Raw genomic sequence first — 21159 nt, forward strand, 5'->3', positions numbered from 1 at the left:
TCAGAGAACTTATTATATATATTTGAACCCATATTTTCCCCCAGCACAAGCAATACTAAGACATCTGCTGCCCTGGTTACATGGTACTTTGTTCCTCACCACTCTGGGCACATAATACTTCCTTATGAGATGTTATAAGTCTAGAATTAGCTCTATGATAATTTAGACTCATATAAGTGATCCCTTCAAAAAATATTCATAAGCATGTCTAAAATTTAGGTTTAGTAAGTATATCTTCCTCAACACTGATGTCCATTCCAACTGCATTTATATTTGGAATTCAGACCTCACAATGATAGTAGTAATCATAAAAATTTCTTTTTGTTGAGGATAATATGCCAGGCACTAGGGTGCATTTGTTCAGTGAATACTTACTGAGTGCTTATTATGTGCCAGGTAGGTTGTTAGTAATTCTTAGGATAATCTAATGAGTTAGTAATATTCCTCCAATTTTACAGGTGAGAAAACTAAAGATTAAAGGGGTTAAGTATCATTCCCATAGTTGATAGCTAGTATATCTTTGGTTTCAACCCAGATCTCTGATTCAGTAAGATGTGTCAGAGGTGGAACTAAAGAAGTATTTGGCCAGGATGCAAGATTTCTGAATGCCTGTATCACATTCTTTCATAGCAATACCTTTCTTTTCCCTCCCCTTCCCTCCATCCAAACTACCCTAGCCCCCTTGCAAGGGATATAGACACAGAGCCCAAAGCCAGGTAAATGTGACTTCCTTATTACTATAAAACTTTTGTCCAAAGCCTCAGAGTATGAACTAAGCAGGAACCAGTAGCCAAGTCCCTTTTCATAGCTTGGTGTTTCTCAAACTCTCTTCCTAAGAAACAGTTGAAAAGATATTACTTCATATGCCATATTAAAGTATCCTGTGACCAAAAATATCATGGAATTACTGAATTGTATATTTTCCTCTTGGTGTTTAAAAATGCACATTAACAGATTAAGAACTGAGAAGTCCCACAGGAAAAGAAAGATTGGGTAAGTCTGCTAAAGACAGTTTTTCTCAAATTTGTTTGACCAAGAATTCTCTTACCATAAAACTAATAATGCACTGCAGAACAGTGTCCCATGTCCCAGCTATCACAATGACAGACTTAAGCAAGCTAAAAATATGCTAAAAATAAATCCCCTCCAATCTTCCACTGGAATTAATGCAGCTCCTTCAGCACCTATAAAATTGAGTTTCTCTGACCCCAAACATTTCATTTACTTTTCGTAAATGCCAGTGATGCAGCATGGTGCATAAAGAATATGACTGCAAGCCTCACACTCACAAAAAAATTACAAAACACACTTCCAGAATAAATATGACCACTGCTTCAGCAATTTACAGTGTAAGAATCAATTACTTTTAAATAGCATTCCCCAAACAAAACCAATGCAGTCAAATCAGGAAATACTGAAATCTAGAACCATGTGATTCTTAACCAGCCATAAACTATAACAAAGAAAACAGAAGAGAGGAAAAGAAAAAAAGCTTCTTGGTTTCAGCTTCACTAGGATGCCAGTCAATCCATGTCACTTGTCTCAAGTCTCCCATCTGTGAACTTAAATTTCACTTGGGAGAAAGAGCCAATGAGGTTAACTGTGACCCTAGAATTCCATATCGTGAGGGGAAAGGGTAGCAAATGGGAAATCTATCATTTGTGCACACTGCTGCACTGCCACTCTCAGAGAGTACTTGAAACACTCCTGTTTTCTTTCAAATTTTAGAAATTGCATTTTGGGCACTACCACTCATAAAGTCTTCTCTGAAACCCCATTCTCCACCTACCATCTATTCTGTATATCTAAAACCTCAAATTTTCTCTTTCTACCTCTCTTTGGTCCCTGCATTCCTAGCACCCGAGTCTGAATTGACAGTGGTCTCCCTCTAGGAAACAGCTTCTGTGCTTTCTTATGAGCAAAGAGCACCATATTTATGTCATGCAGTTCACACAGTCCTAATCTCCTGTACTTCCTCCTGTGTTTCTTCTCTTCAGTGAGATCCCACAATATGATGGCCTAGGGCTGCCAAGAGACTGCTGCCCCTGCCTTCTCCTCTTAAATTCCTCAGGCCAGTCCTTCCATCTTCCTAGCAGAGGAAGCCCTTTTTTCCCCACATTTGCCCCAGCTGAAAAGAATCGCTCCACAGTTTTCTGAACTGGACCTGCTGCTGGTGATGCAGCTTAAAGGGTCTACTGATATATAATATCCATGTGCTCATAATACAACCTAGACCTGAATTGCTGTTTTCACCTGAAGTCCATAACAGAAGTCATCTGGAGAAAGCAGATAGATCCCCCCAAAAATGAAAGAGAGAAGCCTAAGAAGAACTTCACGCTTTCAAGCTTACGAAAATATTTGTCAAGTTGCCTGGAGAAACAAACATCTTTGTGGTGAGAAACTCTAGAAGGAATTTATCATGAGAGTATTTTTATTTACCATTATTTGGCAACTAATGAACAGTGCTTTGATTCTTATTTTGTAGGAAATACAAAAAGAGCTGATGACGTTCTCAGCTTTAAAAGACATGGTCTCCCACCTTCCATAATTTATTTTGATACTTACATGTGTCCTACAGTATTTGCTGCTAACACTACATAATGAGTAGCAAGCTCAAAGTTACAATAAATTATGCATAATGTAGTCTCTTGGAAGGTCTATAAATACAGTGTGGAGTGTTCAGCTTGTTATTTGATGCAACATCTGAAATCAGATTGCTTTGATGCAAATGTTTATCTCAATATTATAATTGTGGCATGAATTCTTCTGAATTTATTTTGTTTGTAAAGAACATTTTATTAATTAGATACACTAGTCTCAAGGGTATTCGATTTTTCTAAAGACATCAGTGTCAAAACTTCTGCAAATATAAAATAATAACTCATTTTTAAAAGAAGAGAAGTTTTATTAAGTGATTTTAAAAATACCATTTGGAGAATGTAAGTACTCCCAGGGGGTATATTTTCTAAACATTTCTAGGCATTGAAGAATTTACTAATTTTATTATTTATTGTTTCTCACTATCATCCCTTGTAATTTCTTTTGACAAAATCAGAGTACAAGGATCTTATCTTTGTGTTCAGTTGTTATGAACTAAAATATCCAAGAAATTTTCCTTTATGTTCTGATAAAATTATCTGTAATTCTTGCTTCTCTTCCATTCGTATATATTGTCAAACTATTGATTGGGATGAATCTTTGTATAGGACAATATTGCCTTCATTTGTTCCCATTTAAGGGTATGACTTTCAAGCATGAAATTGCACTTTACGTATGAAATTTATGTATGAAATTTATTTGAGACTGAATTTAAGGTAAGATTCTTTCAAAAGATTTGGGTTTTCCTCTAAAAAATATCTATGGAAACTATAACCTGGAAGCACTTTTTAAAAAAATTCTCACCTTGGATTTTGGGGGAGAGGGCACATAGATAGTAGGAATTCCTGCTCCACAACCCCACTCTCAAGATCCCTTGTGTCAGTTCAGGTCTTCCAAAAATCAAATGCCCAAACAGGATTAGACACATAAGAAATTTATGGGAAAAACAAACCAAAACACCTGGGGGATGAGAACAGGGGTAAATGGGGAAAGCCTTCAGAACATATTATCAGAAGATTTCAGATTATAGTGTCATTCTGAGAAAGCCTTGGCCAAACCAATGGTGTATCCCTGAGCAACAGTTGCCCTTAGAGGAGTCCCATGTTTGGCAGAAATAGCTCAGCTCTAGTACCTCTGCCAAGCTCAGTCATTGACTAATAGCACCTCTTCAGGAGTGTGACCTCGTCATATATGCCACAGTGGATCCAAAGGTGCAGCAGGTGGAGGCTGTCAGTCAACTAAGCACCCAAACAACAGATTCTCTTGAAGGGAGATCTGAGAGGTGCACCTCCATGGGCACCTCACAAGTGCTGGGGAGACTATTTTTCTTATTTCATCATGATGGTGTCTCCTTAATTTGAATGGAAGAGCAGCTATGCCACCCTCAGAAATTTTAGAGTTGTCATCTCAGCATTATCATGGGAGCCCAATGAGGTCCCCATAACGGATGTGAAAAATCAAGGAATGAAACAGAAACAGGAGCTGTCTTCAAAAGTCAGTGCTCAACCTGGAGGCCAGTTCATGATATTGGTGAAAGCAGGGGAAGACAGATACCATGCTATAGGGCAGATGTAGGTGATTACCACCACGTGCTAGGACACATGAAACAGCTAGGAATTATCGTTGAACCAGGAAGGAACAATGTGAAGCTAGATTTCCAGCTAATTAGATAAGCTCCAGTTTTAAGTCTCTTGTTTGAATATTATTTTATGAACCAGGCTGTGGGCTAGGAAAACTTGGGCTACACATAGTTCTAAATGGAAACCTGTCATTTCCCCTTCAATGTCCCACTCAAGGACCTAGTATATAATACATATGACTGAAGAGATTACATCACACACCCACACAAAACAAAGCATACAAAATGTATCCTGACCACTGTATTTTCTGTCTCATTCGATGGCTTAATCATCATAATCATTATTTAGTCACCCAGCTAGAAAACTAAGAAGTATCCTTCTCTCTTTCACTTTTACTTTGCATAATTTAATTAAGTTATCAAATCTTATTAATTCTGCCATCAAAACTCTTTTGGCTGCTCTCTCTTCCTCTTACACCTCTAATTACAATATTTTCCTGTGTAAAAACCTCATATAGCTCCATAATGCATGTAGGACACACTTTAACATTCTTTATATGGCATAAAGATTCACAACCCAACATAAACCTCAATTTTCTACATTGACCATCCAACACTCATCCTTCATTCATTTATTCAGCAAATATTTCTTAAGTGCCTACTCCGTACCAAGGATGTATGTTAGCCACAGAGTCATCTGGATTTGCCATTCTCTTAGTCATGGTCTTTCACGCTTCTATGTCATTGCATGTGATGTTTCTGATGCCCCTGACTTCACACTCTCAATCATTCAGGACCTAACTTAAATGCCACATCCTCTGTGAAGCTTTCCATGACTCCCTTATGGTATGTTACTCCCTCTTCTGTGCTTCCTTATATATTTGTATATAACTTAATACAACACTTATTACAATAGAATATTCAACTACCCAATGTTTATTAAGTGTCAACTATGTTGCAGGAACAGTGCTAGACACTGAGAATATGTGAGTGAGACATGGGCCCTTCTATTGAAGACCTCAGGATCTGTTTGTCTGTTTTTTCTTCATTTGACAAGGAGCTCCATAAGGACTTACACTTCTTGGTTCCTGAAATACGACAAGGATTCAGCCATTTGTTGGGGAAACAAATTATCAGGTTTGGTTCTGATGCTTTTTTTTTTTTTTAACCTTATATTTCACATGCTTTTGTTCCAAAACTATGTTCTCTTAAAGCCAGGCAAAGAAACTTTGTCCTTTCAAGGCCTAGAGAGATTACTTAGGCCATCCAGTCTGCCAACTCAGTTTGCCTCAAAGTGTGCTTTGACATTCTTCCTATCAAAAAGTGACGACTAATTCTCCACCTCTTGAATATGGGCCGGCCTTACAAACTTGCTTCTAATGAATAGAAGGCAGCAGAAGGGATGCTGCCTGACTTCTGAGGCTAGGTTAGAAAAGGTGATATTGTTTCCACCTGGCTCATTCTTGGAACCCAGCCACCATTGTGATGCTGGCTCTTAAAACTAAGCCACCACTCTGTGAGGTAGCCAGGTAGCTACAGGGAAAGATCACATGTAAGCATTCTGACCACAACTGCAGCCAAGGACCCTTGCTGACAGACAGCATCAAATGCCAGATGTGAGTGACCCAGCCTTAGATGATTCCAGCCCTCTTAGCTGATGCCAAGGGAAGCAGAGGAGATCTGAACTGATGAGCCCTGCCAAAATGACAGGTTTGTGAGCAAAAACAAATGTCATTATTTTAAGGGCGATATTTATTAGGGTAGCAGTGGATAACTGTAATGACAATGAAATAAATTGCAACCCAAATGCTAAGAGAAGCTCCTCAGAGAAGCTGCCAAATGGATACAAAGGCCACTTTGCAGAGCTTCAAACCCAGAAAGCTCCAAAGTTTCATGGCTTCAGTTACTTTTTAAACATGCACTTGAATTATATTACCAGCAGAGCACAAGATACATAGAGTTGATCTAAAACTTTTCAATGTTATGTTATTTATCTTTGTAACAAGTCTCCCTGCTTCTTCTCTTGACCCCCATGCACTCTATTCTCAACACAGCAGCCAAAGTTTTATGTTTAAAACATTGGTCATATAATGTCCCTTTCCTGCTCCAAACCCTTCAGTAGCTTTCGATCTCACACAAAATAAAATTCATATCATTATTATAGCCAAAAAGTCTACATAATCTGACTCTCCAGCTACTTCATCTCCTCCAACTCTGTCTCATTCACTCTATTTCAGCCAGTTGACACCCTTCCTATCCCTACAACACACCAAGCACATTTCTGTCTCAGGGTCTCATTCCCTCACTTTATTCGTATCTGTTTAAATGTCACTTTATTAGAGAGGACATCAATGATCTCTCAATTTAAAATAAAACTCCCTCCTTTCTATTAATTTGCTCTGTTATATTTTTCTTCACTGCACTTACCATCATCTGACATATTACCTATGTATCTGTTTACTTGTTTATTTTATGTCTCCTTCCACTAGAATGTGAGTTCCATGAGAATAGGGACTTTGTTTACTACTCTGTCCTCCGGGCTTAGAACAATACCTGGCACTTAATAATCATTGTTGATTGTATGAATGAATGAATATTTTTAAAGAGGAGAGCCAAGACATAAATGGCTTTAAATCATGAATTATTAGATTTTGCTCAGGGAAGATTCCATTTATGCTCATTCTGATTGTCACCAGATCATTAGTAAATGATGTTAGTCATATGACTTATATTTCTGTTTATAGAAACACAAGGACTTGTAAAGTGATTTTACTAGGAAGCATTGACTATGAATTACATATATGAGATGAAAAAAATCACATACTTAAAAGACACAGCTTGAAAAAGCTGAGGTGTAGAAAAATTAATTGGCACTATTTCAGAGGATATAATAGGAAATGTTTTGTTTGTTTTTTAACAGAATGACAAGGTTTTCTTTTTTTTTAAATTATTTAATTAATTAATTTATGGCTGTGTTGGGTCTTCGTTTCTGTGCGAGGGCTTTCTCCAGTTGTGGCAAGTGGGGGCCACTCTTCATCGCGGTGTGCGGGCCTCTCACTATCGCGGCCTGTTGCAGAGCACAGGCTCCAGACGCGCAGGCTCAGTAATTGTGGCTCACGGGCCCAGTTGCTCCGCGGCATGTGGGATCCTCCCAGCCCAGGGCTCGAACCCGTGTACCCTGCATTGGCAGGCAGATTCTAAACCACTGCGCCACCAGGGAAGCCCATAGGAAATGTTTTTTCATTTATTTTATCTATCATAAATTTGTTCAAAGATGCTTTAACTATACTATAGTTAAAGGCTGAAGAGACACAAGTAATGGACAGTTCATGGAAACAACTTATAATGCTGTGATCATTGTTGACATTGTTTCACCCATTTCCAGAACTCTTCATCTCTGTGCATAGACCCAAATTTCCATCTGGTATCATGTTCATGTTCTTTCTGTCTGGGAGAAGTTCCTTTAACGTTTCTTATAGTTAAAGTCTGAAAAAGTTTTGAAATATCTTTATTTCTTTTTCACTTTCGAAAAATATTTTCATGGGGTATAGAATTCTGGGTTGACTGTTTTTGTTTTTGTTTTCCTTTCAGTACTTAAAAGATGTTGCTCCATTGACCTAGTTTCTGTGGAAAAGTAAAAAGACAGAAATAGATATATCATGCTTACAGTAAGCAAACAAACGAAAAAGCTATAGTGGCTATATTAATATATTAATAGCATACAGAGCAAACTTCAAAACAAAGATTACCAGAGATATAGAAGACTATTTCTTAAAGATAAAAGGGTCAATCATAAAGATGACATAACAATCCTAAACATGTATGCTACACCTAGTAACAGAGTTTCAAAATAAATGAAGGAAAAACTGATAGACCAGCAAGGAGAAATAGATAAATTCACAATAACAGAGGTTTCAATACCCTAGTCTCAATAGAAAGTGTACACAGAAAATAAGTAAGGATATGGAAGACTTGAACAATATAATCAACTGACTTGACCTAATTGATTTTATAAAAACACTACCAAAGAACTGCAGAGTACATATTCTTTACAAGTACACATGGAACATTTATTAAGACAGACCAAATTCTGGGGCATGATAAAAATCTCAATGAATTTTAAATGATTCAAGTCATACGAAGTATATTCTCTGACCACAGTGGAATTTAATTAGAAATTAATAACAGATGGTACTTCCCTGGTGGTCCAGTGGTTAAGACTCTGTGCTCCCAGTGCAAGGGGCCTGGGTTCAATCCCTGGTCAGGGAACTAGATCCTGCATACCACAACTAAGAGCCCACAGGCTGCAACTAAAAGATCCCACAGGCCACAACTAAAGAGCCCACATGCTACAACTAAAAAGGATCCCGCATGCCACAACAAAGATTCTGTGTGCAGCAACAAAGATATCACGTGCCACAACTAAGACTCAGCGCAGCCAAATAAATAAATAAATAAATAAATATTTCTTAAAAAAGAAATTAATAACAGAATAAGATTTCTGGAAACCCCCCAAATATTGGAAATTAAATAGCATATCTAAATAACCCATGGTCAAAGGATAAATCAAAAAAGAAATTAGAAAATATTTTGAATTGAATGAAAATGAAAACATACATATCAAATTTTGTGGGAAGCCATTAAAACAGTACATAGGGAGATGTTTATAAAACTAAATAACCATGTTAAAAAAGAAGAAATGTCTCAAATGGCCTCAATATCTACCTTAAGAAGCTAAAAAGGGAGATCAAAGGAACACAAAGCAAGCAGAAGAAAGGAAATAATAAAAAAAAGAGCTGAAATTAATGAAATAATAACAGAAAAACAATGGAGAATGAAACAAAAAATGATTATTTAAGAAGATCAATAAAATTAACAAACCTCTAGCAAGACTGACAAATAGAAGAAAGAACATACATTTTACCAGTATCAGGATTATCTTTACATTACATCACTAAAGATACTACATATATGTAAAGAAATATTACAAACAACACTATGAAATAAATTTGACAATTTAGACAAAATGGACAAATTCCTTGAAAAATACAAACTACCAAAACTCATTCAGGAAGAGATAAATAACCCCAAATTGTCCCATATTTATTAAAGAAACTGAATTTGAGGTTGAAAATCTTCCCAGAAACAAAACTTTAAAGCCCATCACTGGTAAATTCTATCAAATATTTTAGAAGAATTAATACCAATTCTATAAAAACTTTCATAAAATTGAAAAGAAGGGAGTATTCCAGAATCATTCTATCAGAGGCCAACATTACCCTGACACCAAATCTAACAAAGACATTAGAAGAAAAGGAAACTGAAAAGGCCAATATGCCTCATGACCATAGATGTAAAAATTCTAAATAAAATTTTAGCAAATTAAGTTAAACAATATATAAAAGTAAGGTTTTTCCTAGGACTGCAAGGTTGTTTTAACATTCAAATATCAATCTAATTCAGTATATTAATAAATTTAAGAAGAAAACCATTCTGTCATCTAAAGAGATCATGAGAAGGCATTTGACGAAATCAAACATCCATTCCTGATCAAAACTATCAGCGAATTAGGAATAAAGGAGAACTTCCATAACCTGATAAAAAGCATCTACCAAAAAAAGGTCATCTAACATCATATTTAATGGTGAGAGACTGAATGCTTTTTGCAGGATACAAAATTGATACATAAAAAATAAGTATATCTCTAAACACTAAAAATAAACAATTGGAAATTAAAATAAAAACAATACCATTTATAGTAACGCCAAAAAGTATGAAATACTAAGGGGAAAATCTGAAAAGAAGATGTGCAAAACTTGTACACTGAAAACTGTAAAACGTTGTGAGATGTATTTAGTATCTAACACCCAAATATGTAGAGATATCTACAGTGTTCTGTGTTCATAGTCAGAAGACTCAATATTGTTAATATGTCTACTCTCCTCAGTTTGATCTATAAATTTAATGCAATCTCAACCAAAATTCCAACAGGCTTTTTTTGTAGCTACTAGCAAGCTTATTCTAAAATTCATGTGGAGGGACTTCCCTGGTGGTCCAGTGATAAAGAGTCCGCCTTCCAATGCAGGGAACGGAGGTTAAATCCCTGGTCTGGGAACTAAGATCCCACATGCCGCAAGGCAACTAAGCCCTCATGCCAGAACTACTGAGCTCGGGTGCCTCAACGAGAGAGTCCGCATGCCGCAAGACTACAGAGCCCACGGTCCCTGGAACCCGCGTGCCACAATTAAAGAGAGAAAACTCACACACCACAACTAGAAAGAAACCTGCACACCACAACAAAGAGCCCACGCTGCAACGAAAGATCCCACACGCATCAATGAAGACCCCGCATGTCGCAACTAAGACCTGATGCAGCCAAAAAAATAAAGAAAATTAATTAATTAAAATTAAATTAATGTGGAAATGAAAAGATCAAGCAAGAATAGCCAAAACAACTTTGTGAAAAAAAGAACAAAGTTGGAGAACCAAAGCTGCAGTAATAAAGAGAGTATGGTACTGACATCAAAATAGACAAATAGATCAATGGAATGGAATACAGAGTCCAGAATTAGAACCATATATGTATTGAAAACTGATTTTTGACGAAGCTACAAAGGCAGTTCTGTGGAGAAAGGATAGTCTTTTACTGGAACAATTGAATATCCATACACAAAAAAATGAAATTCAGTTCATATTTCTCACCATATATAAAAGCTAGCTAAAAAATGGATTACAGAAAAAATGTAAAACCTAAAACTATAAAATTTCTAGAAGAAAACATCGAAAAGAAGTTAGTGACCTTGAGTTAGACAACGATTACTTTGATACAACACCAAAAACGCAACCTAAAAAAAAAAAATTGATGAAGTGGACAAGATCAAATTTTAGAATTCTGCTTTTCAAAAGACACTGCTGGGACTTCTGTGGTGGTGCAGTGTTTAAGAATACGCCTGCCAATGCAAGGGGCACAGGTTGGAACCCTGGTCTGGGAAGATCACACATGCCACAGAGTAACTAAGCCCATGTGACACAACTACTGAGCCTGTGCTCTAGAGCCCACAAGCCACAACTACTGAAGCCCGAGTGCCACAACTACTGAAGCCCGCATGCCCATGCTCTGCAACAGGAGAGACCACTGCAATGAGAAGCCCACACACATCAAGGAAAAGTAGCCCCCTCTCGCTGCAGCTAGAGAAAGCCCATGCGCAGCAACAAAGACCCAACACGGCCAAAAAATAAATAAATAAATAAAAATAAAATTAGAAAAAAAAAGAAAAACGAAGCTTAGAAGCATAGCATTAAAAAAAAAAAAAAAGGAACTGCTAAGGGACTTCCCTGGTGGTCCAGTTGTTAAGACTCCACACTTCCAGTGCAGGGGGTATGGGTTTGATCCCTGGTCAGGAAACTAAGATCCCATATGCCACGTGGCACAGTGAAAAAATAAAAACAGAAAAACAAAAATAAAATAAAACAAAAGACATTGCTAAGAGAAGTAAAAGGCAAGCTATATCCTGGGAGAAAATATTTGAAAATTATACATCTGATAAATATAAGTTCAGAATATATAAAGAGCTCTCAAAACTCAGCAATAAGAAAATAAGCAACTCAATAAAAATGGGTGAAAGATTTGAGCATATGCTTAATCAAAGGAAGAACATACATGGAAAGATGATCCACATTATTAGTTATTAGAAGTGAAGTTCAATACCACAATGAGATGCCATTACACACCTATTAGAATGACTAAACTTTTAAAAGACTGGAGTAATTGGAGCTTTCAGTCTACACACCTACTATAATAGGTAATATTTAAAAGCTTGATCATACCAAGTGTTGACAAAAATATGGAAGAACTGAAACTCTCATACATTGCTGATGAAATGTAAAAAAGTACTGCCATTTTTGAAAATTTAAAAAGTTAAACATACACCTATAATATCCTAGGTATTTATCCTACAGAATGAAATCTTATGTCCATACTCATGACTTGCACATAAATGTTATAGCAACTATATTTCTAATAGCCAAAAACTGGAAAAACATAAATGCCTGTCAGTAGGGTAAATTGTATATACAGCGGAATATGCAAAAAAAAAAAAACAAAAAACCGTGGATGCATCTCCAAATAATTATGCTGAGTGAAAGAAACCATAGAAAAAAAGAGTGCATACTCTATGACTCCATTCTTATAAAATTCTAGAAAACATAAATAAATCTGTAGTGACAGGAAGCAGATCTTCAGTGCCTTGAGACAGGGTAGGACAGTAGAACAGGGAGGAACAGAAGGGAGGGATTACAAAAGGGTATAAGAGGAAACTTTGGGGATGGTGGATATGCCCCTGCTGTGTTAATATCTTGATTGTGGTGATGGTTTCACAAGTGTACACATAATATGTACAGTTTATTGTATGTCAATTATACCTCATTAAAGCTGTTAAAAATGGATTTAACAGGACAAATAATAGCTTGGATTTTTTAAAATTTTCTAGATTTACTGAAATATAACTGACAGAAAATGCTTGCATATTATTTAAAGAAATATTCTTTTTTAAAATGTATTTTATTGACATATAGTTGATTTACAAGGTTGTGTTAATTTCTACTGTACAGCAAAGTTATTCAGATATACATATTTTTTTTTCATATTCTTTTCCATTATGATTTATCACAGGATATTGAATATATTTCCCTGTGCTATACAGTAGGACCTTGTTGTTTATCCATCCTTATATAATAGTGTGTCTCTGCTAACCCCAAACTCCCACTGCATCACTCCTCCATCTACATTCCCCCTTGGCAACCACAAGTTTGTTCTCTATGTCTGTGAGTCTGTTTCTGTTTCATGGTAAGTTCATTTGTGTCATATTTTAGATTCCACATATAAGTGATATCATATGGTATTTGTCTTTCTCTTTCTGACTTACTTCACTTAGTATGATAATCTCTAGGTCCATCCATGTTGCTGCAAATTTCATTCTTTTTTATGGTTGAGTAGTATTCCATTGTATATATATACCAAATCTTCTTTATCCATTCATCTGTTGATATACATTTAGGTTATTTACATGTTTTGGCTATTGTAAATAGTGCTGCTATGAACATTAGGGTGTGTGTATCTTTTCAAAATAGTTTTCCCTGGATATATGCCCAGAAGTGGAATTGCAGAATCATATGGCAACTCTATTTTTAGTTTTTTGAGGAACCTCCATACTGTTATCCATAGTGGCTGCACCAATTTACATTCCCACCAGTAGTGTAGGAGGGTTTCCTTTTCTCCACACCCTCTCCAGCATTTGTTATTTGTAAACTTTTTAATGATGGCCATTCTGACCAGTGTGAGGTGGTGCCTCATTGTAGTTTTGATTTGCATTTCTCTAATAATTAGTGATGTTAAGCATCTTTTCATGTGCCTTTTAGTCATCTGTTTTCTTTAGAGATATGTCTATTTAGGTCTTCTGACCATTTTTCCATTGGGTTGTTTGTTTTTTTGTTATTGAGTTGTATAAGCTGTTTGTATATTTTGGAAATTAAGCCCTTGTCAGTCATATCATTTGCAAATATTTTCTCCCAGTTTGTAGATTGTCTTTTCATTTTTTATGGTTTCCTTTGCTGTACAAAAGCTTGTAAGTTTGATTAGGTCCCATTTCTTTATTTTTGCTTTTACTTCTATTGCTTTGGGAGACTGACCTAAGAAAATATTGGTACAATTTATGTCAGAGAATGTTTTGCCTATGTTCTCTTCTAAGAGTTTTATGGTGCCATGTCTTATATTTAAGTCTTTAAGCCATTCTGAGTTTATTTTTGTGTATGGTGTGAGAGTGCATTCTAAAGTCATTGATTTATATGCGGCTGTCCAAATTTCCCAACATCACTTGCTAAAGAGACTGTCTTTTCTCCATTGTATATTCCTGCCTCCTTTGTTGGAGATTAATTGACTGTAGGTGTGTGGGTTTACTTCTGGGTGCTCTATTCTGTTCCACTGATCCATATGTCTGTCTTTGTGCCAATATCACACTGTTTTGGTTACTGTAGCTTTGTATTATGGTCTGAAGTCTGGGAAGGTTATGCCTCTTGCTTTGTTCTTTTTCCTCAGGTTTTCCTTAGCAATTCTGGGTCTTTTATGGTTCCATATAAATTTTAGGATTCTTTGTTCTAGTTCTGTGAAAAATGTCTTAGGTAACTTGATACGTAACTTGATCACTTGTGTGATCCACATTAAATCTGTAGATTGCTTTGGGTAGTATGGCCATTTGGGTGGTATGGCCATTTTAACAATATTAATTCTTCCAATCCAAGGTCATGGGATATCTTTCCATTTCTTTGAATCATCATCAATTTCTTTTATTAACGTTTTCTAGTTCTCAGCATATAAGTCCTTTACCGCCTTTGTCAGGTTTATTCCTATGTATTTTTTTGATGTGATTTTAAAAGGGATTTTTTTTTTACATTCCCTTTCTGATATTTCATTGTTAGTGTAAAGAAATGCAACTGATTTCTATACGTTAATCTTGTATCCTGTGATTTTGCTGAATTGTTTATCAGTTCTAGTAGTTTTTGTGTGGAGTCTTTAGGGTTTTCTATATGTAGTATCATGTCAACTGCATATGACAATTTTCTCTCTTCCCTTCCAATTTGGATACTTTTATTTTAAAGAAATATTCTTTAAAAGGATTTTAAAGGGATTGAAAATGGAATTTCTGAAATTAAGGTAATTAAAATGTGTTTGACAAAATAATAGTTATAAATATATGTTTATTATATAAATATAAATATATAAATATTTGTATAGATATAATATAAATGTTTATTGTTTATTGTATTTTATTATTTGTTTATTTTATTTTTTAATATCTTTTTTAATTAATTAATTTATTTATTTATTTTTGCTGTGTTGGGTCTTCGTTTCTGTGCAAGGGCTTTCTCTAGTTGCGGCAAGCGGGGACCACTCTTCATCGCGGTGCACGGGCCTCTCACACGCGCAGGCTTAGTAGTTGTGGCTCACAGGTCCAGTTGCTCCGCGGCATGTGGGATCTTCCCAGACCAGGGCTCGAACCCGTGTCCCCTGCATTGGCAGGCAGATTCTCAACCACTGCGCCACCAGGGAAGCCCTATTAGTTTATTTTAAATTTTATGATTTATTTATTTTTATTATATTGCCAGCCCACTAACAGAAAATCATGAACATTAATAATTAAAATTTTATCTTTGATATCTTCCTTTCAGTCATGGCAAAATAATAACTTTACACATTTTAAAATGTTTGTTATAATGAGCAATGTTTTTCAAGGAGGTTATAATATATTTTCTTTAGCAGTTATCTCTCAGTCATAAAACATTTCAGTTGACAGTGTGCCAGAAACACTTGTGCTATGTGAGGTCAAGGGCTATGGCCTCTTTCAGTTACACGTATTAGGTAGAATGAGATTGAGAAGTGGCAAGAGTCCAGGCCCTCAAACACCCTACTCCCATTATGTCACAGCTACACTTCCTTGCCAAACTCCCCAGGGATGAATATGCGGAGGGGATGATACCAGGCAAATATATACTTTTTGCTCCCATGAGCCTTTTGCTACAAATTCGAAGTCCTCAGTTGAGATGGGCATGACCCACTGATGTCTTCCTTTGCCTAGGCTAGAAGCAGACTGTTTGACATTGTGATTTATAGTAAGAAATATATATATATATTTATATATTTAAATATATATATATTTAAATATATATATATATTTGGTGTTCCTCCTGTTTCTTGCACAGAGCTCCTAAAATCCTTAGAATTCTCTAAGTGATGAAAGCTAAAAGGTATCTTTTGTTATCTTAAAGAGGTGACTTTTGGACCCGCACCTAAGGATGAGGACTGACTGCCAGGAGATCTAATTATATGATTAGAGGAAAGGGGAGAGGGGCTGGAGGTTGAATGGATTGATGCCTATGTAATAAAAGCATCCATAAAAACCCAAAATGATGAGGTTTGGAGAGCTTTCCAGTTGGTGAACACATAGAGATTCCCAGAGAGTGGCACCTGGGGAGGCATGGAAGTTCTGAGCCCTTTTCCCCATACCTTGCCTTATGCATATCTTCGATCTGGCTGTTCCTGAGTTACAACCTTTTATATAAAACAATAATCTAGTGAGTAAACAGGTGCCCTGAGTTCTGTGAGCCACAGGAACCTCTGATTTATAACCAGCTGGGCAGAAGCACAGGTGATAACCTGGACTTGGAACTAGTGTCTGAAGTTGGTGGAGGGGCACAGTATCAAGGAACTGAGCCCTTAATCTGTGGAAACCGATGCTCTCTTCATGTAGATAGTGTCAGAATTGAGTTGAATCGCAGGACACCCACCTGGGTCTGAGAGTTGCTTGGTAGTGTCGGAAACCACCACCACCACATACACACGCACATTGGAATTGGGTCCAGAACCTTTAGACCCCTTTGGACATCCTTTATGTCTCATTTTACATCCTCCCGCTCACTTTTTGGTTCCAGAACTGTTGCCACAACAAAATGTAGGAAGGCGTAGCCTGGCAGCTCCTTGTCTGGGCTGCAGCAAGTGTCTCTTTCTTTCTATGAGACTTTTCTTCTGTCACCACATAGGATGCCTTTGGAAGCACTCTCAGCCATTCTGGTGCACCTGAAAGAACCCTTGATAAATGGGAGGACAGTAGTTTGAAAATAAATATCCTCCTCTTCTGTCTCTCCAGCAGGTAATTTTAAGGCACATTCTCCACAGTTCTTATCTCACCTGCCACATGATGGAGAGAGAAAAATCTCAGAGAAACTACAGCTCAGGAAAACTTAGGTGGAGTAAGGAATGAAGATGAGGAAGAGGAGAAGAGCCTGGCATTCTCTCTAGGCTATGCCCAAATTTTACACATCTTCATAACCCTCCAATGTTCAGCTGAATGTAGCTGGTTAATAGCTGTGTTGAAAAAATGAGTATGTGTAGTACAGTAGGGGAAAAGTAAAGAAATACTTTTCTGGCATATATTTGACTAAATTCCTATGGATAATCTAATGTATTAGCAGTCTAGAAAAATCAGCTTTAAAATTTTCATTTAAAATCAGGAGCCTTAAAGTCCTGCAGCCTGTGAAAGGAAAATCACATTCACAGAAAGACAAATGAAAAAGGAGAGGGCTATGTACCAGATGAAGGACAAAGATAAAACCCCAGAAAAACAACTAAATGAAGTGGAGATAGGCAACCTTCCGGAAAAAGAATTCAGAAAAATGATAGTGAAGATGATCCAGGACCTTGGAAAAAGAATGGAAGCAAAGATCGAGAAGATGCAAGAAATGTTTAACAAAGACCTAGAAGAATTAAAGAACAAACAAACAGAGATGAACAATACAATAACTGAAATAAAAACTACATGAAAAGGAATCAATAGCAGAATAACTGAGGCAGAAGAACGGATAAGTGACCTGGAAGACAGAATGGTGGAATTCACTGCTGCGGAAGAGAATAAAGAAAAAAGAATGAAAAGAAATGAAGACAGCCTAAGAAACCTCTGGGACAACATTAAACGCAACAACATTCGCATTATAGGGGTCCCAGAAGGAGAAGATAGAGAGAGAAAGGACCCAAGAAAATATTTGAAGAGATTATAGTCGAAAACTTCCCTAACATGGGAAAGGAAATAGCCACCCAAGTCCAGGAAGCGCAGAGAGTCCCATACAGGATAAACCCAAGGAGAACCATGCCGAGACACATAGTAATCAAATTGGCAAAAATTAAAGACAAAGAAAAATTATTGAAAGCAGCAAGGGAAAAACGACAAATAACATACAAGGGAACTCCCATAAGGTTAACAGCTGATTTCTCAGCAGAAACTCTATAAGCCAGAAGGGAGTGGCATGATATACTTAAAGTGATGAAAGAGAAGGACCTACAACCAAGATTGCTCTACCTGGCAAGGATCTCATTCAGATTCGATGGAGAAATCAAAAGCTTTACAGACAAGCAAAAGCTAAGAGAGTTCAGCACCACCAAACCAGCTCTACAACAAATGCTAAAGGAACTTCTCTAAGTGGGAAACACAAGAGAAGAAAAGGACCTACAAAAACAAACCCAAGACAACTAAGAAAATGGTAATAGTAACATAACTATCGATCATTACCTTAAATGTGAATGGATTAAATGCTCCAACCAAAAGACACAGGCTTGCTGAATGGATACAAAAACAAGACCCATATATATATGCTATCTACAAGAGACCCACTTCAGACCTAGGGACACATAATAGACTGAAAGGGGATGGAAAAAGATATTCCATGCAAATGGAAATCAAAAGAAAGCTGGAGTAGCAATACTCATATCAGATAAAATAGACTTTAAAATAAAGAATGTTACAAGAGACAAGGAAGGACACTACATAATGATCAAGGGATCAATCCAAGAAGAAGATATAACAATTATAAATACATATGCACACAACATAGGAGCACCTCAATACATAAGGCAACTGCTAACAGCTATAAAACAGGAAATCGACAGTGACACAATAATAGTGGGGGACTTTAACACCTCACTTACACCAATGGACAGATCATCCAAACAGAAAATTAATAAGGAAACACAAGCTTTAAATGACACAATAGACCAGATAGATTTAATTGATATTTGTAGGACATTCCATCCAAAAACAGAAGATTACACTTTCTTCTCAAGTGCACATGGAACATTCTCCAAGATAGATCACATCTTGGGTCACAAATCAAGCCTCAGTAAATTTAAGAAAATTGAAATCATATCAAGCATCTTTTCTGACCACAACACTATGAGATTAGAAATCAATTACAGGGAAAAAAACGTAAAAAACACAAACACATGGAGCCTAAATAATACGTTACTAAATAACCAAGTGATCACTGAAGAAATCAAAGAAGGAATCAAAAAATACCTAGAGACAAATGACAATGAAAACACGACGATCCAAAACCTATGGGATGCAGCAAAAGCAGTTCTAAGAGGGACATTTATATCTATACAAGCCTACCTCAAGAAACAAGAAAAATCTCAAATAAACAATCTTACCTTACACCTAAAGGAACTAGAGAAAGAAGAACAAACAAAACCCAAAGTTAGCAGAAGGAAAGAAATCATAAAGATCAAAGCAGAAATAAATGGAATAGAAACAAAGAAAACAATATCAAAGGTCAATAAAATTAAAAGCTGGTTCTTTGAGAAGATAAACAAAATTGATAAACCTTTAGCCAGACTCATCAAGAAAAAGAGGGACAGGACTCAAATAAATAAAATTAGAAATGAAAAAGGAGAAGTTACAACGGACACCGCAGCAATACAAAGCATCGTAAGAGACTGCTACAAGGAACTCTATGCCAATAAAATGGACAACCTGAAAGAAATGGACAAATTCTTACAAAGGTATAACCTACCAAGACCTAAGCAGGAAGAAATAGAAAATATGAACAGACCAATCACAAGTAATGAAATTGAAACTGTGATTAAAAATCTTCCAACAAACAGAAGTCCAGGACCAGATGGTCACAGGGGAATTCTGTCAAACATTTAGAGAAGAGCTAACACCTATCCTTCTCAAACTCTTCCAAAAAACTGCAGAGGAAGGAACACTCCCAAACTCATTCTACGAGGCCATCATTACCCTGATATCAAAACCAGACAAAGATACCACAAAAAAAGAAAATTACAGACCAGTATCACTGATGAATATAGACGCAAAAATCCTCAAGAAAATACTAGCAAACAGAATCCAACAACACATTAAAAGGATCATACACCATGATCAAGTGGGATTTAGCCCAGGGATGCAAGGATTCTTCAACATACACAAATCAATCAATGTGTGATACACCATATTAACAAATTGAAGAATAAAACCCATGTGATTCTCTCAACAGATGCAGAAAAAGCTTTTGACAAAATTCAACACCCATTTATGATAAAAATTTTCCAGAAAGTGGGCATAGAGGGAACCTACCTCAACATAATAAAGGCCGTATACAACAAACCCACAGCAAACATCATTCTCAATGGTGAAAAACTGAGAGCATTTCCTCTAAGATCAGGGACAAGACAAGGATGTCCACTCTCACCACCATTATTCAACATAGTTTTGGGAGTCCTAGCCAGGGCAATCAGAGAAGAAAAAGAACTAAAAGGAATACAAATTGGAAAAGAAGAAGTAAAACTGTCACTGTTTGCAGATGACATGATACTATACATAGAGAATCCTAAAGATGCCACCAGAAAACTACTAGAGATAATGAATTTGGTAAAGTTGCAGGATACAAAATTAATGCACAGAAATCTCTTGCATTCCTATACACTAATGATGAACATTCTGAAAGAGAAATTAAGGAAACACTCCCATTTACCATTGCAACAAAAAGAATAAAATACCTAGGAATAAACCTACCTAGGGAGACAAAAGACCTGTATGCAGAAAACTATAAGACACTGATGAAAGAAATAAAAGACGACACAAACAGATGGAGAGATATACCATGTTCTTGGATTGGAAGAATCAATATTGTGAAAATGACTATACTATACTATACTACCCAAAGCAATCTACAGATTCAATGAAATCCCTATCAAATTACCAATGGCATTTTTTACGGAGCTAGAACAAAAAATCTTAAAATTTGTATGGAAACACAAAAGACCCCGAATAGCCAAAGCAGTCTTGAGGGAAAAAAATGGAGCTGGAGGAATCAGACTCCCTGACTTCAGACTATACTACAAAGCTACAGTAATCAAGACAATATGGCACTGGCACAAAAAACAGAAACATAGATCAATGGAACAAGATAGAAAGCCCAGAGATAAACCCACGCACCTATGGTCAACTAATCTATGTCAAAGGAGACAAGGATATACGATGGAGAAAAGACAGTCTCTTCAATAAGTGGTGCTGGGAAAACTGGACAGCTACATGTAAAAGAATGAAATTAGAACACTCCCTAACACCATACACAAAAATAAACTCAAAATGGATTAGAGA

This window comes from Balaenoptera ricei, chromosome 2 (assembly GCF_028023285.1).
Source record: "Balaenoptera ricei isolate mBalRic1 chromosome 2, mBalRic1.hap2, whole genome shotgun sequence".
Lineage (NCBI taxonomy): Eukaryota > Metazoa > Chordata > Mammalia > Artiodactyla > Balaenopteridae > Balaenoptera > Balaenoptera ricei.